Source organism: Lynx canadensis, chromosome D4 (assembly GCF_007474595.2).
Source record: "Lynx canadensis isolate LIC74 chromosome D4, mLynCan4.pri.v2, whole genome shotgun sequence".
Classification (NCBI taxonomy): Eukaryota; Metazoa; Chordata; class Mammalia; order Carnivora; family Felidae; genus Lynx; species Lynx canadensis.
The window spans coordinates 80288199-80308536 of NC_044315.2; the positions used below are offsets into that span (position 1 = coordinate 80288199).

General features: G+C 51.4%; 1 protein-coding gene and 1 long non-coding RNA gene across 4 annotated transcripts in view; one reads left to right on the forward strand and one right to left on the reverse strand.

The window, feature by feature from the left end:
* Positions 1 to 474: 474 nt before the first annotated feature.
* Positions 475 to 6378, reverse strand: LOC115499124. Of its 2 annotated transcripts, XR_004344372.1 has the most exons (4): positions 6298 to 6378; positions 3554 to 3777; positions 2161 to 2194; positions 475 to 1032 (listed from the first exon to the last, which is right to left on the reverse strand). It is a non-coding gene; the product is annotated as an uncharacterized LOC115499124 (long non-coding RNA). The 2 variants fall into 2 exon arrangements; XR_004344371.1 differs by lacking the exon at positions 6298 to 6378 and having other exon boundaries at positions 3554 to 5650.
* Positions 5947 to 20338, forward strand: part of GSN (gelsolin) — a 53948-nt gene continuing 39556 nt past the window's right edge. The window contains exons 1-2 of one of the 2 annotated variants that reach the window (XM_030294343.1): positions 5947 to 6046; positions 16477 to 16571. The gene's annotated coding sequence lies outside the window, so the exon portion shown is untranslated. Of the gene's footprint in view, positions 6047 to 6290; positions 6457 to 16476; positions 16572 to 20338 lie in introns of those variants that run through there. The other variant, XM_032595639.1, reaches the window with a different exon arrangement.

Sequence of the window (20338 nt, forward strand, 5' to 3'; positions counted from 1 at the left end):
CAGTGGCTTGACCTAAAGACTAACTGGTGAAGGACAGTTTGCTAGATCTTATGAGACAGATGTCCTCTGGATCTCCCTGGGGCCAGTGCAGCAGAAGCAGGGGCCAAAAAATGCCTGGTTTTGTGAGCCAGCTATAACACCGCCTAGAGGTGGTTACTTCTACTGTCCCAGTTTGCAGATGGCATAACGGAGGCTCCGAGAAGTGAGTGGCTTGCCCTGGATCATCCTGCAAGAAAGAGGCAGGACAGGGTGTGGACTCAGGTATCCTAATTCCCCCAGGCGAGTCTATTTGGACTCCAGCAAAGTGCTGCTAATGCAGCATCCGTGGTGAGAAAGGGGAAGAGGAGAGGGAGGAAGAGAGGGATGGGGGAAGAAAAAGAGAAGCACTGGGAGAAAGGAAAGGAAGAGGAGCCGAGCGGAGGACCCAGAACAACTTTTGACTAAAACCTTAATCCAATCAGCTATTCTAAGTGGTATGTATGTATGTGTTTATTTATATTTTTGTTTCTCCAAATTCCAAAGAGGGCAACGCTTTGCTGTCCTGATTGTGTTTCCACTACCACTTGCTACCCAAGATGCAGCACAACATTATTAAAAAAAAAAAAAAAAGCCCATTGTTCCGTGTTGTGATAATATAATTCTCTGTAAACGGTGCAGTCCAGTGGACAAAGTACTGCACTCTCCCACCCCACTGGTGACCTGCGGGGACAGCTGAATGCCTTCTGGTCCGCTGAGCCCAGAAGAGTGGGGCTGGGCTTTCAGAAACAGCTGGGCCGATTCATCTAGAACAAAAGCCAGCTCTTCCTGCTAAATCCCTGGCAGGCACGGGCTGTGGGGCCAGCGGGCCCTTGTCCCCTTCCGTGGAAACTTCTTCTTGAGCCGGCTCCAACAGTGTCAGTCTCCTGCACGAGAGCCTTCGACAACTTCCCAGCGGCCCCATGCCTTCTGGGCTGGCACGCTGTCGGTCCCACGCGGGAGATGGTGGCCTTGGAGTGAAATCTCAGTTCTCGTTCCATCTGTGCCATCTCCCAGCTGTGCAACATAAACAAGTGACGTCACCTCTCTGAGCCTCCGTTTCCCCGTCTCTGATCTGGGAGTGAGTATAGTTTCAGTCCGGGGAACTTGCTGTCAGATTTGAAGGATAGGATGCCTAGAACAGGCCCCTATGAATACTGCTGTCCTCCTGCTGCCTGGCTTCATTTCATTTTCCCACAACTCTTGGAGGTGGACACAGTTACCAGATGAAGAAACTGAGGCCCAGAGAAGTGTCCTCCAAGGCCTGGCTCATCTGCTTCTTTGTAAGCCTTCTTGGACCCTGTCTGTGTCCCCCAGCCTCATTCCATCCCCTCCCAAGCTTTCTCTGTCTTAGTCTTTATAACAGCCTATTGTAATTGTCGGTTTCCTTGGCCACAGGCCCTGCAAGGGTTGAGTCTATGGCTGATTCATCTCCATGCCCTTAGCCATAAGCGCAGGGCTCGGCACATAACTAGTACTCAGAAAAGCAGTAAGTAAATAATAAGTAAGGAAAAAACACAGACCATGCACTTCTTCTGTGGGTACATAAAAGAATATAAAAATAGCACTGCCTCAAAGATTTTTTTTTTTTTTTTGGTGTGTGCACATTAGGGGCTTTATGAATTCTTATTTCTAAAGCACAGCAGTTTATAATCTTTCTTAAAATAGGTCTACATTTCTTAAACAACTCCAAATACCTTCCATATAAATAAATAGTGAGTTGTTACAAAACATTATAGGAAGTGTACAGGGAAGGGCCCAACATCAGGCCCTAACACTGTCAAGATGAAATTAAGTAATCCCTGATCCTCAATGAGAGGCCTGGGAGAAGCCTCGCCTTCCCCCTGACTCCCTTCACCTTGGCTATAGAAAGAACCCGGGCTTGGGGTACCTGGGTGGCTTAGTTGGTTGAGCGTCTGACTTTGGCTCAGGTCATGATCTCACGGCTCGTGAGTCTGAACCCCGCATCAGGCTCTGTGCTGATAGCTCAGAGCCTGGAACCTGCTTCAGATTCTGGGTCTTTTTCCCTCTCTGCCCCTCTCCCACGCATGCTGTCTCTCTCTCTCTCTCTCTCAAAAATAAAAAGAAACATTAAAAAAAAAAGTTAAAAAAAAAAAAAAAAGAACCTGGGCTTTGGAGACATACCTGGATTTGGATTCCAGTTCTATCACTCGCCCAGCTGTGGAAACATAAGCAGGTTACTTTTCTGAGCCTGTTTATGTATTTGAAAACTTGAAGACTATACCTAACTTGGAGGTAGTTGTAAGGCTTAATTGATGTAATAAATTGGCATGATAACATGGCCAGGAAGCACTCAAAATGTGGCAGTTATAATTACAGTTTTAGTTTTTATTATCCCACTGTCATAGGGCCAGCTGTGTGTAGCTGTGGACAGGCTGTGTTTAACAACCAGCTGTCAAAATTCCTGGAAATTTACCGGCAGCTCTTGTGAGCTGATTGAAGCTAGTTCTAGCACATCACTGAAGGTGCCCAGACTCCCACCCGTCTTCCAGGCCTGTCTTCCTCTGACCTCCACACCTTTGCTTATTCTGTGCCCAGAGCAGAAGATTCCAGCCCATTCCTCACCTCCAATCTTATTCTTTCTATCCTTTCAAGGCCAACTGAATCCTCCTGCCCAGCGACACTGTCTTCTCTGCCTGGTTTCCCTCCCCCTTTCTCTCCATCTACAGGTTATAGTGGGAGCAGCCAGGTTTGTGCAATATGACCCTGTCTCTGTGGCTAGAGTCAACTGGATAAAGGGTAGGCATCCGACCCAAGTTAGCATGTGGGCCACAAACAAAGATTCCGGTTCCCTGCTGGTAAAAGCCATTTTGTGGAAAGCAGAGATGCTTGTCCGTTTTGAAAACAGATGGGCAGAGATGGACAATGGAGCCAAAGCCCTTTCCAGGTAGCCTTTGTACTCGGGCCTGCATCTGGCCTGACCCCAAGGCCCAGCTGCATCCCTGTTCCAAGGCTCCTTGGGACATTGCAGGATCACCTAAGAGCATCTCTTCAATTAATCTTTTGCACAAAATCCTGATCTTATGCTCTGCTTCTAGGAACCTGCTGTAAGGCATTCGATGCTCAATAAATGCTTGTCCTAATAACTTATTTTTCTGAGGCCAGCTTCAGGAGAGCTCTGTATCCAAAAGAGCCCCAGTAGATCCCCAAGTCTTCCCCAGCCAGCCCAGCCTTCTCCTCTCTGAGTTTCTCCACACCGATTTACCCACATCCCTCAAGCCATTTAATGAGGGTCTCACTGGCTTTCTCTGTGGAAGATGGTCCCCTCAAAATGGTGGTCTTGGCCTTCAGAGATGGCCGGTTCCCACAGGCCCAGTTAATTAAACATAATCATCATAACCCAAACTTTAATTCCAAATTCTGGTAGTCCTGTTTGGTTTTTGTGTCTACTCCTAATACAGTCAACTGTGTGTGGGGTGGGGTGGGGTTTATGGTACAAACACAGGTGCCAAGGGAGGGCCACTCCTGTGGGTGGGGAGAGGCATTCTCACAAAGGGGAGCAACACCTCCAAATTACCGTGTAGCCTGTGTGTGGCCTTTGTTTCCCCCACCCTCACTCCTGGGTGGGGGGAGGTAGGTCTTCTGGCAAAAGGATACATCCAACTTCCACCATGAGAGGGGGTCCATATTGTCAAGAACGAGAAGCCATTCACTCTGAAGGTGAGGGTCCAGGGCAGAAAAGGCCTTACTGATGCCTGTAGGCGGTGGGTACCCAGTGGGGAGAGGAGTACAAACAGAAGTCTAGAGAGAAATGAGAAGATACCAACACAGAGGAGACTTCTTAGCACCCATGCGAGGCCAACTTGGCCCTGACTAAAAGGTCAGGCCAAGATCTATCCTGCCCAGCTATGAAACACACGTGTTGATGTATGCAAAGCAAAGCACTAGGAACTTGCTTGTCCCTCCAGTAGAAGTTACCATCGTTGTCCTCATCACCATTATTTTTAATTCTTTCTGGCAGCAGCTTATGCTCACGTGTCTCTCCAGTAAGTAGAACCATCACAGGGTTGTGTGTGAAAGCCTCTACTCCACTGGCCTCAGTTTCCCCATTTCTAAAGCGAGAGCCTGGTCCAGATGTTCCCAGATGTTTCCTGCATCTCAATCTGATGTTCTCCAGTTCTGTGGAGACACAGATTCAGAGGTTTGCCTTTCTTTGCTGGAGAGAAGCTGCTAGGGTTGAAAATGATATGTTGGATAAACCCAAGGCATGTGTATGAGAGGGATTATAATCAAAGAGCTCAGAGCTGAATCGTGGGTCTCTGCCTTTCTCCCCACCCGGCGCACAGGCGGCCACAGGCAGCCTCTGAAAAAAGCGGAGAGTGGCGGAGAGAGGGGGTGAGCCTCTCTGTGGGGTGGGCACCCTGCTTCAGTCCTTAGAGAAAGTGGAGCTGAGTAGAGTTTCCCTAGCCAGGAAAGGTGGCAGTAGATGTGGGGGGGGGGGGGATGTGGGTGGGGAGCTGAGGATGAAAGTCAGGAGCACAAGGGAAGCCCAGAACATGGCCTGAGGTGTTCAAGGAATGGTTCCTGTAATTACTAGAGTTGCAGAAGGGAGTGGGGAAGGAAGAGCTGAGCCGGGATTCCCCAGGCCCTGTGGCTTCCCTGGCTGCCACTCCGTGGAAAAACCAGAAAAAAAAAAAACAAACAAACCAGGAAGTGAGTATGGTGTTCTTGCCTTCTCTGCTACTTAAACACCAGCTCTTCCTGCTCTGATCCCCAGAACCTGGAAGGTACTGACTTGGTACATTTTCCCTTGTGTCAGAGGGAGGTTTGACCCAGCTGAACATGGGGCCGCCCCCAGCCCCTAGGCTGGCAATGGACATCTTGAGTCGTCTGGTCCGGTTTCCTGGTGTGGGAGTCCTCCCACTTGGAGGCACAGGGCAACTCAGGCAAGAGGCCTGAGAACCCACGTTCGCAGCGGGCCTGTTGGAAGGGAAGGCCGCCCTGTGCCCTGTGCCATCACACACGCCTGTCTCTCAAATCCACGTGAGAAGCTGCTGAGGTGAAGAAAACATTAACATTTGTTCAAAAGTGACCTCGCACTCATCTTTTTGACAACGAGGATGTTCTGGATCACGGAAAAGAACGTCTGCCCTCACACTGATAAGAACGACCATTTGTGGAGAAGCCACAGTACCTGCCCTTGTGCTCAGTCTTTCTTTCCCTGCGTCTTCCCAACAGCCCCACGAGGAGGCAATCATTATATCCATTTCACAAGGGACGAAGTGACACTTCAATAATGTTGCTGTCACTTGCCCAAAGTTACAGGCCTGCTGAGTGTCAGCAGTTCCAAACAAGGCCTTATGATTCCAAAGGCCCTCAAGATTCTTTTTGAAGGTTCTGTTTGAAGGACAGGGATGCACTTGGCATTTCTTGTTCTTTCATTCTGAATGAAGTTGGGAAACGTTCTCCTTTCTTTCAGTGGGTCTAGCAGCTGCTTGCACATCTCCCTTCTTTTGCTGGTGGCCCATCTCAGGCTCTCCTGCAGGGGGCTTTGCCTCCTGAAGTCGGCACTCCCAGAAGCTGAAATCTGCCTGGTTGATCCCAGCTGAGCAAGGCGCGCCGCCCATCCCAGCCTCTTTGGCCCCAGCCCAGCCCAGGAGCTACTACTCTGGGTCTCTTCCCCCCGGCTCCCGACGACCCCCAACCTCCTGGAGATCTCCCCGCGGTGCCCCGAAACTCCGTTTATTCCCGGGAAGGCGGGGTGCGGTTGTCTTCCTCGCGCGGATGTAGCGAGGGGGTTTGGCAAAGTAGTGCAGACCGCCCGGGACGAATGCAAGTCTGCAGCCGGAGTCGCCGTCTGCCCAGCTGCCTGCGTGGGGGGGCCGGCGCTCCTCCCCCACTCCCACCCCCCCCCCACCCCGCCCCGGCCCCGCCGCCCCGCCCCGAGGGCGGCTCCCGCCCGCGCCCGGCCCACCGCGTCCGAACGGGCGCACAGCCCCCGCTCCGCCGCCCGGAACCAGCTGAGCACAGCTGGACCCTGCAGCCGTCGTCGCCAGCGCCTCCGCAGCAGGTAAGGGAGGGGGGCGGCCACGGCCCCGGCCCCGGACGTCTTGGGGATCCCGGGCATCTGGGTCCTTCTCGCTCCCCTCTAGGTCGGAGCTCGTCCCGGCAGCGGGGCATCGCTGGAGAAGGGCTTCCTCCCTCACCCTGCTGGTCTCCCAGGGAACCAAGAAGGGTTGGATTAGGGGGGCTAGGGCCGGGGAGGAGGGAGGCCGGGCCTCCACCTACAGGCCCCGCTGTGCTGCAAGCACCTGAGCTAACCTTGACCCCGCCCCCGCGGGTGAGGGACCTGGGCTCAGGGTCACCCCGGCGCTCGGGCACTCGGTGTATCCGACCCGGGCTTGCAGGTGGCCGCGCGTCTGCGTTTTGGGCGGTGGCTCCGCCGGAGAGTGTGCTCGGCGGCGGAACCTCGACTCCAAGGTAATAATGCCTTCGCCTGCTCTCCCCGGGCGACGAGGAGCCCTCCGCCTCCTTCCTCTTTTTGGGCCCAGGTCTGTTAGAAACTTCTTCCTTGTACTCGCCGTCTGAAATCTGCTTGCAGTTGTTAACCTGACGGTGCCTTGTCCTCCTCGGCCCTGCAATGTACGCTGGTTTCTCTGACTCACACGGAAAACTTCGTTCAGAGTTGAAGACAGTGATTGGAGTCTCCCTTTCTCCCTGGGTCCCCATCTCTTCTGGGGGCTGATCACCACCCAGAATCTGGTCACAGCAGTGTCCCCCTGGCCCAGTGCAGGCCGGCTGCTCTGGGCGGTTGTCAAGGGCAAGTTTTTGGAAGGCACGGGGAGACTTTGGGTGGGGAGGGGCCATTGGTTTCCTTTGTGGCCCTCTATGTGCCCAGGCATACACTCTTTATCCCGCCTTTATACCTTCCACAGAGCAGAGAGGGCATCTTTAAAACAGCCAGCACTCCAAAGAGCCAAAGGCATTCAAGGGCTGTTCTGGGGGTGACTCCGGCTTTGTGGAAGTGGGGGCCCTGGGGAGGAGCCTGTGGTTTTGTTTGGCTCCTGGAGACTTTTCAAACACTTAATCCTGTAGGTCCTGTTCTCCCAGGACCACATTTCTGACCAGGGCACTGGGACCTCTTGCTGCACCCCTTTGCAGTGACCATAGCTTGCTGGAGTGTCGCCTCAACCCCATTCCACAGCTGAGACAACCGCAGGGCTCAGAAAGTTTGTGATGGGCTCACAGTCACACGGTGACAAAAGGGCAGGGCTAGGACCCAGTTCCAGTTGGCCTTTAAGCTGAGTCCTTCTAGCTGGTGGAGCTTTTCACTCTTTCTTGAGTGTTCCATTCATTAAGACATCCTCTCCCCTCCCCATCCCCACACTTGGGGGTGCTGGTTGGTGTTTCTAGGGGATGTTAAGGGGAAGAGGCTTGGGCCTCTGAGAGAAGGAAGGGTGGGATGGGGGGACAGGCAGCATCCAACTCCCTTGAAATTCCACTTTCCTTTCTGAGGCCTTGCTATTTATAAATGCCAGGAAAATTGTAAACAGCCGGGGAGCTTGGGTTGGCACCCGGGGGCAGTTACACGGCAGCAAAGAAGGTTTCCGTGTGAATCAGGGAAGGGAACTTTACTCCAGAATTTTCCATAGTTTTTTTTTTTTTATTACGAACTAACACAAACCTAGGAAAGCAGGCAGCTCCCGGGAGCTGGGGGGGGGGGGGAGGGAGGGGTTTGCCTCTCATGGCATTTCCTTCCTGCCCTCCTTCCTCAATTCAACACTTTTCTGGGCCTGTGTCCTATACCTTGCCCTGTGAAGGCCCAAGACCCTCGAGGAGGACAAAGTTCTCTGTCCTCAAGATACTTCTCATCCATAGCGGTTGACACAATCATGTGATACCGAGAGTTATTTCAGTCCATAAAGGGGCGACTAAGAATGTTTGGGCGACCCAGTCCTCAGAAATCAGTAACAGGTTCCCAGGAGTTAAAGGAGTCGAGGGAAAAGACATTCTAAGAAACAGGAATAGCTTGTGCAAAGGTACTGAGGTTTCTTGAGCCATCCATGGCTAGAATAGCAGTGAAGGAAGGGTGCAGCTGTGGGGGTTGAGACTGTAAATAAAGATTGTAAACTGAGGGTTTGGACTTTATCCTGAAGGCAATGAAGAGCTGAGAAAGGTTTTCGACCACAGCAATTGATAAAAACTCTCACTGATCTGGTCGTTGATGTAGGGGATGCACTGGAAGGGGCAAACTGGAGGCAGGGGGAGCCTGAAGAGGCTGTTGCATGGTCCAGGGTAAAGACAGTGCAGGTCTGAACCAGAGCAGTGGCCACCATGACAGATCAGAGTTGCAGATTCTGGAAACCCAGCTGGAGGTCTTGGAACCCTCTCTAAATTTCATCTGAAAGCAGACGATAGGCTGATAGCTACCGGACGAGGCTGCTAAATTATTATTTATTTTTTTGCAGTGTTGTTTCTCTTCTATTTTATTATTTTTAAAGCAGAAAAAAAATAGCACTGAAGATTCAAACACAGAGAAGAGTATAGTGTAAGCTTCATCCCTCCAGCCCCCGTTCTTTCCCCAGAGGCAGCCACACGTGCACTTTGCCAAGCTATTATGAGCAAGAGCTGTTGACCGGATGCCTTTACACTTCTCAGCCATCCGGTGCACTAGGTCACTTCTCCCTACTCCTGTGTGTAGTTTGGGTCTTTCTTGAGAAGTTGCCAGGTAGGTCCCTGAGATGATGTCTTCATGATCTGTATTCCTTTGCTGAGGCACTGATCTCTGGTTTTCTTCAAGCAGACTTTACAGTCTGTAACTACAGCCTCTGAGTGTGTATATTTGCTTATTAGAAACCGAGAGAAGTCAGAAGCATTGACTTGGGAGTGGAGCTGCAGCCTTGGTTCTTCGGAGTGACCTGTGGCAACGCCTGGCTCTTTGGACCTCAGTTTCCTCATCTGTAAAATGGGGAGGGGGGAGGTGGCGTTGGTTGGCATGATAATAATAATACACATTTTAGTGTACCAGCTGCTGGAACATTAATTACTTCCTTGATTCCTCGCAACTGTTCCTCTTAGGTACTACTGTTTTCCCCTTTTACAGATGAGGTACCCGAGCCTAAATAATGTGTCTCGAGTTTCGTTGTTAAAGATAATGGGCGCCAGGATTCTGGAGTTTTGACTACAGAGCTCTTAATCCCTGCACTCATTGTTATCCTGAAGTTTCCTTGTAGTCCTGACATTATGAGCACTGCTGGGGGCTTCGCTGTGGCTGTGACAAGGGATCTGGGTCAGTGCACACAGCTTGGGGCGCTCAGCCCTGCAGCAGAGAGGCCTGAAGAACCTCCCGGTACTGTTTGGAAATTCATCCTTTTCTGTACTATCAACAGGACTCCAGAGCATAGGTCAGTCTCCCTTCCGTTTCAGGGAATCAAGGCTCTGAGAGAACACAAGATCACTTGTCCTAGGTCACTCGGTGAGTTGGGGTCCCAGCCAGGGCCATCTCCCCTTTGGCAGAAGCAAGCAGGGAAAAGCAGATCCCAGGAATTATGCATTTTTGCAGGGAGGGAAAGGGAGAGACCCGCGTTTAGGCAGCTGGGGTATGTTAAACAAAAATACCTCCTCCCTTTCAACTCAGTGAACTTGTGTCATATTTCAGCCTGATGTGGTTTGTGAATTTGTAGACCACAGGCAGGCTGGGTTCCTGCTGCTCTCTGGCTTCCCCTTCCCTGTCCCCTTCCCCCACTCATGCTCCCCTACCATAGGCCTGCTCTCCCCTGTCCTGCCCGGGACCACATCAACAATTTGAGGGCAGCGCAGAGAAAATCAGCAGGCGTGGTGAGCGAGGCTGGGCAGCAGAAGGCCCGGACTTGGGTCCTGGTTTTGTCACTGGCAAAGTACTGAGTGACTTGTGCCCCCGTGTCCACCTTGTGCTAGAGGGGTGGGCAGGATAACATCAAGCTTTCCTGGCTCTGATGGGCTCTGAGTCAGAAGGCTTTGTGCTCAGTGCACAAACGTGCACCTCCAAGTGAGTCCATAGCCTGTTATGTTTAACCTACTCCAGTGCTAGCTGGGGATCCAGCTGTTCATGAATTTGGTCTTCGCGGACTGAATTGGTTGCCCCATATTGCAGATAAACAAGTTAAGGCCCAAGATTCATTTAAGTATCTTATTCCCTGTTCTACAAGCAATAAGAATCATGGCCACCGTATGGAGCATGCTTGCTGTGTTCACTGTCTTGTTTAATCTTTTAACAGCCCTATTGTGGAGGAGATACTGACTCCATTTCACAGATGAGGAAACTGAGGCTCAGCCTAGAGAGATGAAATGATTTACCTTCTTTTCTTTGAGCCTCACAATAGCCCTGGGGTTGTCATGATGGGCTCCACTTTGTAGATAAGGAAAGTGAAGTGTGGAGACGTGAGCTCCCAGGGGCCACGTGGCCATCTAGCCTCCTTCCCGGCCTCCCCATCCTCGTCCCTCCTGTCCTGCCTCAGAGAGACCCTCTACACCTCTTTCACCCAATGCTCAGATTAAGGGATAACAGCATCCCAGACGCTGGCTCTTCCGCAGGGGGCTCCAGAAATGGTTTCAGTCATAGATTCTCTCCGGGAACTTCGCTGAAGGGGCCACGCCAGTGGGGGTGGATTTATTTATTCTGCTAAATTCACTTAAGCAAATAGTGCTATTACTTTCCCGCCTCTACAAGGATAACATCTGGGTCTGGCTTATTTACCAGGCATGGGAGAGACGGTATATGTGAGCCTTCCGGGTGGGGTCCGACCCTTACTGTAAGCGCCACGGCGAGGCTGGGCCCTCAGTGGACACAGTAAACACTAGTTAACTTTTTGGGAGTGGCGAAGTGGGATGGGCGGTATACCCATAGGAAACGGGGTATTTCTTCCAAGGACTTCCCCTCCCTTCTTTTTCTAATTATAATGAATACTTATGATAGGAAATTTAGAAAGTAAAATTAAAAAAAAGAACTGTCCATAATTCTGCCAATGTGAGATAATCACTGCTAACATTTGGGGGCATTTCCTTCCCGATATTTTCAGCACTTTTTTTTTTTTTTTTACCCCTACATAATGGTGGTCATACCACATTTATAATTTTTCTATTCTGACTTCTTTTTTTTTCTTCAGCATTGCGACAGACATATTTTCTCATGTTATTAAGGACTGTAAATTTAATTTGTAAAAGAGTTTGAGAAGTAGTCTCTACCTAAGTAGAGAAATGCGCGTTTATTTAAAATCTTTTATTCCAATAGTCTAGGGGATTGAAGAAATGAAATAATGTATTTGATTTGCAAAAAAAAAAAAAAAAAGTTTTAATTATTATTATTTTTTTAATGTTTATTTATTTATTTTGAGAGAGAGAGAGAGACAGTGTGTGTGTGCAAGCAGGGGAGGGGCAGAGAGAGAGGGAGGGAGAGAGAGAGAGAATCCCAAGCAGGCTCCGCGCTGTTAGCCCAGAGTGCAACATGGGGCTTGTTTTCACCAATGGTGACATCATGACCTGAGCCGAAATCAAGAGTCAGACCCTTAACCGACTGAGCCACCCGTGCACCCCAGAGACAGAAATTGATTGTCGTAAAGCACACAGCCAAAATGAGTTCAGTTGTTAAACCCAATGCCTGGGAAGATTAAACAGCCTGACCATGGCCAGACCCCTAGTTTTCCTTGGCAGTGTCTTCTTGGGAAAGTCATTTCCCTCTCTGACTGGTCTCCCCCCAGTGGGAAATGGAGAATGGCACCTTCTCCGGTTCTCCTGGTTCTACCTTTCTGCCAGTTGAAGGTTTGATTTCATGACCCAATGGCAGGTCTTGGTCTGTCGATTGTGCTTCCCAAATAGGGTGCTTTTTGAGCTCCCTGGTGCAGAGGGTAGGTCAGAGACTTAATCCTCTGACATGAAGAGAGATGTCTTTAAACCCTTTCTTTTGGGGCGCTGGGGTGGCTCAGTCGGTTAAGCGGCCGACTTCGGCTCAGGTCATGATCTCGCGGTCCGTGAGTTCGAGCCCCGAGTCGGGCTCTGTGCTGACAGCTCAGAGCCTGGAGCCTGTTTTGGATTCTGTGTCTCCCTCTCTCTGACCCTCCCCCATTCATGCTCTGTTTCTCTCTGTCTCAAAAATAAATAAACGTTAAAAAAAATAAAATAAACCCTTTCTTTCCTCAAGGAAAGGGTTGTATTAACAATAATGTATGTGGACACGAAAGATGTTCTAGCAGATCTCAAGCTTTTTGTGAACACGAATCACCTGGGGATTTTGTGAAAATGCAGATTCTGGTTCGTTAGGTCTGGGGTGGGGCCTGAGGCTCTGCGTTTCTCGTAGGATCCCAGGTTCTCGTAGGATCCCAGGTAGTGCAGAAGTTGCTACAGAGTTAACACTTTGCCGAGTAAGATTCTAAATCCCGTATTAAGAGCCCAGACTAGAGCCTAGATCTTTGAGATTCTTCCTACCCATAGTATTTGCCTCCCTCTTCTGTTCCCAACATGGAGCCAGACGGTTTAGTCCACAGCTATGAGTTTCTAGAATCTGAACAGTCCTTGACATATTTTGCTGCCTAATTGCAGAGCGAGGTAGGGGCCTTCTTTAGGAAAGAGCGACTCAGCAGGAAACCATCTGAACCAGGAGAAACACAGCTGAAGGACCTATCATTTGTCTTAAACATTTCCAGCAGAAGTTTTTATACTTAAGATTATAGACATTCTTCTCTCATGTCTGTAGGCTGCAAACCACAGCCTCTGGGAGGCCCCAGCCTGTTTTTGTATGCCTCTGAGCTAAGAATGGTTTTTACATTGTAAAAGTTTGTTAAAAAAAAAAAAAAAGACACCCTGAAAACCCAAACAAAACAAAACAAAACTCAAACCTAAAACCAAACAAGGAAGAATATGCAACAGACAAGGTATGTGGCCTGCAAAGCGGAACATATTTACTAACATATTTACAGTGAAAATTTGCTAACCCCTGATCTAGAGTAATCAAAGCTTTATATATATATATATATATATATATATATATATATATATATATTTTTTTTTTTTTTTTTTTTTTTGTATGCATGAGGCCAAGCCTTAATGCTTGAAATTTAACAAGACCAAGATGCCTGGAGGCAGCCTGACTTTGTGGGAACTGCACAGACATCTTGTGTGACCCTCAGCCCATGGTTTCACCTCTCTGAGCTTGTATCCTTCCTTCACAAAATAGGAACCATGATACCTGCCTGGCCGAGTATCATGGGGATGAGACATGAATGTATGTAAAGAGTCTGATACTTGGTAGGTGCACGGAAAATAACTGTTGTCATTGGGGTGGCCATTTGAACCCTTCTGGGATTACTAGACAGATATCATGTTTCTCCCACCAAATCTGAAACAGTCCTCCCAATATGCCGGGAGCAGTCTTTTAGGAGAAAAACACCTCTGGCTTCAGCTCCCCCCTGCCCCCCCCAAACCCCACCCCCAGGGCCAAAAGCTCCTCTTTAGCCACCTTAGACAAATGGGCTTCCTGGTGACTTACAATTTCACTAATAGTGAACTGTCTACACGAAGGTCAGCCTTTCCTGGGGTGGGCAGCTCTAACCTTCTGTGCCTTCTCCCTCTCTGAGATATAATCGAGCACAGGCGCCCCCAGGGCCCCAGGCTGGGATGGTGAGTGCTGGAAAGAAACATCTCTCTTTATGGCTCCCTCTGGAGCATGTGGGCGGTGGACTAGAGTCAGTGGTTTGTGGACCTTGTTTTTAAGTTGCTGCAGCCTTAAGGTCCAGAACGGAAAATAGTCTAACTTGGAGCTCGCTGGAGTTAATTCTAAACCCAGCCAAATTTGCAACCCTGGGGCTCCCAGTGTCCCCAGCCTGGGAAAGAGTGTAATGCTCTTTTTGCCCATAGATGGCAGCACCTGTACTCTCAGCATCTGTGAACGTGTGCATGTGCATGAGTATATGTCTACGCACGTGTGCACACGTGTGTATATGCACATAGCTTCTTCCTTCGGTGCCTCTTGAGCTATGGTGGCCTCGGCCTTAGGCTAGGTACTCGGATCCATGGGAGCAGATCTTAGTCTAACGGGGAAGGCTGACTCGGAAAGGGACCGTAAGTAATACAGTGTGACAAGGAAGAGTAGAGGCCTGTGGGAGCTCCAAGGAGCTCACCCTCACGGGGGAGGGGAGGTTATAGCAGACTTCCTGGAGGAAAGCTGGGCTTGATCATGAGCGGAAGGAGAAGTGACGAACAGGGATGGAAGAGGGTTCTAGAACAGAGGAGACTCTGTGTGAAGATTACAAGAGGACTTGGGGCAGAGTGCGGCTTCGCCTGGCTGGAGCTTGGAGGGGTGTGGGTGGAAGACAGGAACTAAAGAGGCTGAAGCTCAGGGGACTGGCAGCGACAGATCATGAAGGGCGTTGAAAAGTTCGCTGAGGATCTTGGACTTGATCGGGGGGTGGGGGGCTCTAAGAGGACCATGGAAGAGTCTGAGCAGAGGAGTGGTGTGGTCTGGGCTTGCACCGTAGGGGAGAGAGGAGGTGGGGGGACCGGTCGGGAAGCAAGCACTGTAGTCACCCAGATGAGAGAGTGGTCGTGGCGCCTGGACCAGGATGTTGGCGGTGGGGGTGGGGACAAGACGATGCATCTGAGTAGAGCCGGCAGGACAGGGCCGGGCGAGGTGGTGTGGGAGGCATGAGTGCCAGAGCAGGGGAGGTTGAGGAGGGTGCTGCCCTGGGGTCTGGCCTGGCCCAGCATGTGGATGGTGGATGGTGGTGCTATTGCTGAGATGGGGAGCACCAGGGGGAGGAGCAAGTTACATTCAGGAACAAACGTAGTGCCACCAGTGAGGGTGAGGGTGTGATCTGGAGGTGTGTAGAAGAAAAGGGGGAGCGGATTTCGAAGGCTTATCCTCACACAGAATGAACAGAAAGTGAGAGGTCAGTAGTCATTTGCAGGAACACAGCCCAACCCAACTCTGCTTTGATCGATCCGTGTGGATGGAACCAGGCACCTTCAGGTGGAACTCTCTGAGGAAGGCCACAGAGGTGGCACTGTGGGGCCCCGAGAAGCACCCAGCCTCTTTTTCGGATGCCCTGCCTTGCTTATGTCTGCCGCTCACAATGCAGAAATACACCAGGAATGCCTGGGCCGTTGGCCGTCAGCTGAGAACAGGGCTCATTTGTGTCTTAATCCCTGGAGCCTGTAGGGCGCCCCACTGCATTTGGGATCTTGGACTCTGTCCTTGGCTTGGAGCAGCTGGTTTGGGCAGAGAAATTTTCCAGGGCAGGCGGGAGCCAGGTTGCTTAGCTGCCCCCCTGAATGTAGATGCCTGGGGCTCTGGGGCGTTGGGGAAGGGTGAAGATCCAGTTTGTCCCTGAAAGGCGGGGGCCCAAAGGGCTGGGCTGCACCATCCACTGTGGGGCCAGTCTTGGCTGGTCCTTTGTTCAGTCTTCTAGCACATATACTCACTGCTTTTGCTGTTTGCCAGCTCATGTGCGGGGCTTCAAAGACCAAGCTGTCTGGCAGGGCTCACAGCCTGGTAGGAGAGAAAGACCTATTGCCAGATAATGATAATATGGTCTTACAATAGTAGACCACGTAAACAGCTTGGGTTCCCAAGTTGCACAAGTACAGAATGAGAAAAATATAATTTCTAAAAAAAGGCTTAGGGATTTAATTAAGTATCAGAGTAAACCTATGTACCGTACAAAACCCTTGACGTATTCTATCTCATTTAATCCTTATGATAGCCTATGGAATAAGTTCTGACCTAATCCTTCTTTTTACAGAGAAGAAATCTGAGACTCAGGGTGAAGTAACCTGATCAAGTTACACAGTTAGTTAAATGAGGGGTCATTTTGTCTAACTCCAGAATCCTGAACCACAGCTCTGACATTGACCCTAAGCAGAATTCAGACATGCCCTGGTGTTTGCCTACATGCAGATGGCATTTTAGGTTGGATGAACAGAGGCATGATATCTGGAATGATGGAGGTGAGAGTCTGCTTGCCCTGCCCTGGAGAGAGCTTGCCTGAATGTCAAATTCTGGGTCTTGTGCTGGCAGTAGGCACAAGGTTCATTTGGAGCTGACTGGGGAAGGTGAGGAGAGAGGGAACCAGACACCTCATCTCAGGAAAAGCTGGAGGAAAGGGGGTATGCAACTTGTACAAGACCTGGGGGGCCCAAGATCACTGTCTTTGTCTCTAAGGAGCCATTGGGAAACGGGGTGACAGACCTCTTCTGGGTAATCCGAGCGGATAGAGCTCGGACCAGCAGGTCAAAGCCATAGGGAGAGAGACTTTAGCTCATCCTAACAACAGTTCTTTCAACCAGCCAAACTCTTCAACAGATGCTCTTACGGCCTTGGCAGGAAGTGAGTTCCCCGTTGCTTGAGCTGTGCAAGCAGGGGCTGTGTGATTGTGGGTGGGGGGTTCTGGGGATGAGTAGAAGTATCAGATGTGGATTTGACCAGATGACCTGGAGCACCTGACCTTGAGATTCTTGGCCCCTTGTTTACAGGTCGTGCTGATAACCCCCCTTGTACATCAGTGCTTCTGCCGTGGTCCCAGCACCTCTGCCGGGAGCAGCCGTCTTCCCCCTCACAGCCCTGCAAGGTAGGTACAGTAGTGCAGACACCCCTGAGTCCTCCTAAGCCCAGCTCTGGCTGCCCAGGGGAGTCTGGAGGGGACAGTGGAAGCAGCCGCTGCTCACCACAGTGGATTCAGAGGGAGTCCCTGAGGTTTCTCTGGTAAAGCTCGGAGCACATTTCTGCCCATTGCCTCATTTGCTCCTCACCGGCGAGGGCGGGATCCTGTGGGGAAGAGACAAGGAAGGGCTGGGCTGGACGCCAGGGCACCTGGGCCCTATCCTGGCTGTGCTACTTCTCACAGTGTGGCTGGAGGAAAGTCGCTTTCCCTCTCAGGGCCTCTGTCAGCTCTTCCGTGAGAGGGTGGATTCCCTGGAGGTACAGGAATTCTCCCCGGAGGCTTTGGAGAGGTGAGAACATGCGGGGGCGTGGCTGCCAAGCCTCCAGCTTGTTGACCGTAAGAGGCGGACGCAAGCTGTGTGAGTCACAGGGCAGGTGGATGAGTCATCCCCACCTGGGACAGCTGGCAGGGTGGGGCCCACCTGACTATCAGATTCACTGACCCCCCCTCCCCCCCCCCCCCACCCCACCCCAGGAGGCTGCCATGCAGAGTTCTGGGCTGGAAGCAAGAGACCCACTTCATGACCCAGCTTGGGCCTCCGTTTCTCCCCCCATAAAATGGGTGTATTGGTCTCCCACCCACCCACCTAACAAGGTTGTCATGAGGACTGTAGAAGCTTATAGATGCTAACGCTTTGTGAACTGTGAAATGGGAAGGATCACGGCTAGGGGGAAAGCCCAGCTTCCAATGCGGCAGCAGAGGTGAATTTCCAATAGCAACGGTCTGGAGAGCCTGGAAAACACCCGTCCAGCTCATGACATCACCCTTGGTGGCCAAAAGGAGAAGGGGCTGAATGACTCCAGGGTTTACTCATCTGCTGTGACCCAGCTGGCTTTGGGGGGGGGGTGCAGGGACAGTCGTCACTGCTGTTCCTCTTTCCCAGAGCTTAGATACGACTGCCTTTTGATGGTCTCCTGAATGCTTTGTCCACGAAGCCTGGGATTGCTAGAAGGCCTGCTAGGCCCAGAGAAGGGACTTGGCTCACTTCAGCTGCACCTTAAGGGTTCTGCAGATGAAGGGCCAGCCCTGAGGCTGCCCAGAAAGGAGGGATCTGGGGCCTGTCTTGGTTCTGATGCTTCTGCTTTTGAAACTGAGGCCTGACAGCTCCCAAAACTGAATTGCCCCAAGTGATCTGTCACCAAAAAGAGTGTTAGGCCATGCCAGTGCCTTTGGCAACAGTGACAGAGGGACCTGTCTCCTGCTCTCCCCACTTCTGCAGACCGAGCAGGGCCAGACCGGCTCAGGCCCAGCTGCGTACCTGTTAACTAAGAGCTTTGCTACCCTGCCCCCTTCACTGCTGTCCCCTGGCAGTGTGCCCCCGCCTCATGCCCCCCTCCGCTGAACTCTGGTTCAGCCAGGGTGGCCCCAGTGACCTCCTACTTGTCAAAATCCGGTGGCACTTCTTCAGGTCTCCCCGTACCACCTCTCTGGTTACCTTCTTCTGGAAGCACTCTCTCCTTGTTGCTCCTGGGAGGCTGCCCCGCTCAGTTTATCTCCCTACTTCTCTGATCTTCTTAGTCGGGGCCCAGTTTTCCTGCATCCAATGTTCACCTGGATTCTAACCACCTTCTGGTCTTGAGTTACGCATATAGGTTCATTTGTTCATTCACTCATTCATTCAACCGTGTGTGCGTCGACAGATGCTTGGCCCGGAACTGGTGTTGGAGAATCAGCAAAGAACAAGATTTTCCCATCCTTCATGGACCGTACTGTCTTGGGTCTGATAGTCAGCCGGTATACACGTAACAGATCCAGCCTTTCTTCAGCTGAGGAGGAAGTGACAGGGGTTATGAGAGCGCATGGAGTTGGTGGGCGTGGTGGCATTTTGTCCGGACACATGACTGAGGCCTCCCCGAGAAAGCCCAGACCTGGACAGGGGGCCGCAGGTGGCTGCGTGAGCAGGGGAGGGAGCCCCCAGGCAGAGGGACAGCATTTGCATGTGGAGTCGTTGAGGAACTGGAAGAAAGCCTGGCTGCAGAAGGAACTGGAGGCCAGGCAGCATCTGGGCATGCAGGCCCTCAAGGGCCAGAGTTTGGACTTTATCCTAAACCACTGGGGCGCCACTGAAAGTTTTAAAGCAGGAGAGAGGACCTGCCCAGATTGCATGATTAGAAGGAGCCCTCGAAAGAGCTGGCTCCAGTTCCCACTCTGATGCGTCCTGAGGGTGTAATTTTTGTCTCTTCCACAGCGTGGTGTCCTGACCCTGTGCCTCAGTCAAGGCTTTGAGGCTTGGTGTTGGTCTGTCCTGGGAAATGTGCCCTTTTCAGCATTCTCTCTGCTCTTTGCAACTTTTCATTTACCCAGCCAACCCTTGCTGAGCTTCTGTGCTGCAGAGGGGAGGTGAATCGGACCCCACCCTGCACTTGGAGACCCAGATTTGCGGCGGCTGAGGCCTGGAGTGCACTGGGAGAAATGCCAGGGCCTCCAGGAGCCAGAGAGGGCTTCTCCTACTCTGTGCCAGGCACCGGGCTGAGGGGGCACTTGGACATTCTGGGCAAGGGACTCGCGTGGGCAACGGCCACCTGGAGCCACTGTGCGTAGGGACTAGTGAACCGTGTAGCTAAAGCAGGAATGTGGGGCTGAGGTGGGGAGTGGCCGGAGGTGCAGGGTCTCCGTCCTCTGGATGCCGGGGAGACGTGGACAGGTTTTGAGCTGAAGAGTGATTTGAACATTGGGATTTGAGAGCAGGCGAGAGGTGGGGAGGAGGGCAGACGGGAGGGGCAACATCGTAAACTGGTCGGAGAGAATGAGTGTCACTGGGCAAAGCCTTGTCACTCCCACGGTAAAACACTCTTCCCCTCTTTGTCCCCTGCCTTTGTTGGGTTATGTCCCTGTTGGTCGGCACACCTGAGCCGCTGGCACCCATCTCACTGCAGCACCGAGTGTGGTTACATCCTGGGCTCCAGAGACAACGGGTCTGAGCCTGAAACATCACTCTGGCCCCGACTTGCTAGTCACATCTCTTAATCCCTCAGCCTCAGTTTACTCATCTGTGAGATGGGGAAAGGGGGGTTGTTGAGGATTAACTGAGTGGGGAATAAAGTTCCAAGCATATGCCTGGTGCAGGCTGACAGCCTCTGTTATCTTTACTTCCCTGTCGGTTGATAACAGCCCCATCCATGTTGTAATCTGCCCCTTGGGGGTCCTGTGTGGCCACAAATCTGTAATCATCCCACCAGCATCTTTATCTTATGGCTGAGGAATTTGGGGCCCAGAGAGAGAGAGTGACTCATCTAAGGTCACCCAGCCTTTCAGTGACAGGGCAAAGACCTGTTCATTTCTCCCTTTTGCAATTCTCCTTTTTTTTTTTAATGCTGATAATTGAAAAAAATTCCCAAGTCAACTGGAGAAGAGGCAACAATGGGATGGACATTTGGGTGGGTAGGGTAGGGGGTCTCCCAGATATTTCCAGGGAGTATCCTGACTAGAAGGGCCCTAAGAAAATCATCCAACCACCCTAGTTACGTTTGGGGAAATTGAGGCCCAGAGAGAGGTAGTGGCTTGCTCAGGGTCCCCAGAGTAGGGAGCAGAGAAGGGGTCACAAGGGCCACTGCCAGGAATCAGCAGGAGTTGGGTGGGCTCTTCTCCCTAACCCACTGCCTCTTGTTTAAGAAAGTGAATTAAAGCATGAAACAATGGTTTCCTGAGGAAGTTTTGGGTTTTAATGTGCCAAT